The sequence below is a fragment of the Suncus etruscus genome, chromosome 10 (assembly GCF_024139225.1).
Source record: "Suncus etruscus isolate mSunEtr1 chromosome 10, mSunEtr1.pri.cur, whole genome shotgun sequence".
Lineage (NCBI taxonomy): Eukaryota > Metazoa > Chordata > Mammalia > Eulipotyphla > Soricidae > Suncus > Suncus etruscus.
The window spans coordinates 65,151,323-65,152,794 of NC_064857.1; positions in this window are offsets into that span (position 1 = coordinate 65,151,323).

Here is a 1,472-nt window from a genome sequence, read left to right on the forward strand (position 1 = left end):
TTTAATTATTTACATGGCTAAAATAATTAATGTTGTAAATCACAGAACATCAGTCAATAAATATGTGAAAATTTTATTTATACATTATGCCTGTTGTTCCCTCCAAAAGCCTTTTCATTGAGTGATTATACTTTTACATATTCAATAATTTTCTGTGAAAGTATTTTATGTCATTTATGTTTTTATACTGGGTCAGTTGTTTACTAACAGTAATATAGTTATAAGTAAATATTATAAGTTAATTTAATAATATAATATAACATAGTTAACATGACAATATAATATAGTTATAAGCAAGTACTGATTCTTGCTCTATTTCCTATCAATCCCTAGTCCCCCACAAAATATCAGAGCAAACAAACCAGAGTGTGCAAAAATTTTATATACTTTTTTTCTGATACTCATCAAATGTTCAGTAATGTTATTTGTGAATGTTAGTTCCTTACCAAATATGTCTTTATTTTTTTCACCATTATTTCAGCATTTTTTAAATTTGTGTCATAGGAGAAATAATTATTCTGGATGTTAGGTATTTTTGTCATTAGGTATTCAAGAAGAAACTTAAAGAAGGTTTTTGAATATTTATAATTAATTTGGTGCATTTGTAAGGTCTTGGATTGAATATTACATGAGCAAATGCCACTGAAAGAGCTTGTTAGTTTCACATTCACACACCGTATGCTTGTGGTTTCTTTTCATTTCAAAAATCTCAGGACACTGAAGGTGAGAATCAACTTAATAGTAATAAATGTAAATATGTCATTGTAGATGTAAATCAATAGAATGTGTAAATATATAAATGAGATGCAGATTACTATTTTATAGGGCTTTTTCAAATCTTGAGTTTGAATTTGAAAAAGAGAGGTAAAGCAGCCAACAGTTTAAGAGTATGAAAAGCATAGAAATGGCCAGTAATCCCATCTTTAGTGGATTTGTGCTTCCATTAAGAAGGATGCTTTGACGTGAAGATATTTACAGAAAGTCAATCATATATGTATACTTAAAAATAATATAGTGCATTTTTTACTTTTAAATGAAGGTAAAATGTTCTGTGACAACACCTAAATGTACCTTTGTAAACATTTACAGCAATTATAATGTTCCCAAATAAAAATACAGAATGAGTTCCTCCTGACAAGATACCTCTCTTGGAAGGAATGTCTATATACAGTTATACACAGTGAGAGATCATTTTTCCTGTTACTAGCAGCATAGATTAAATCAGTGTCTTGATAGATTTAATTGATTTCATTGAGCTTTATCGTGAAAATAAATTTTGTAATATCACTGTTTTGTAACTATTTGTTTTTCTGTTTGTTTGTTTTTTAATTTTTGGTTTAGTGATCACATCCAGAGATGCTTTTTTCTATACTCCAGAGAACTCAAGGGAGGCTAGAGTGATATCACAGCAGGTAGGGAGATTGCCTTTCACTCAATCAACCTGAGACAGACTGAGGTTTGATCCCTGGCAT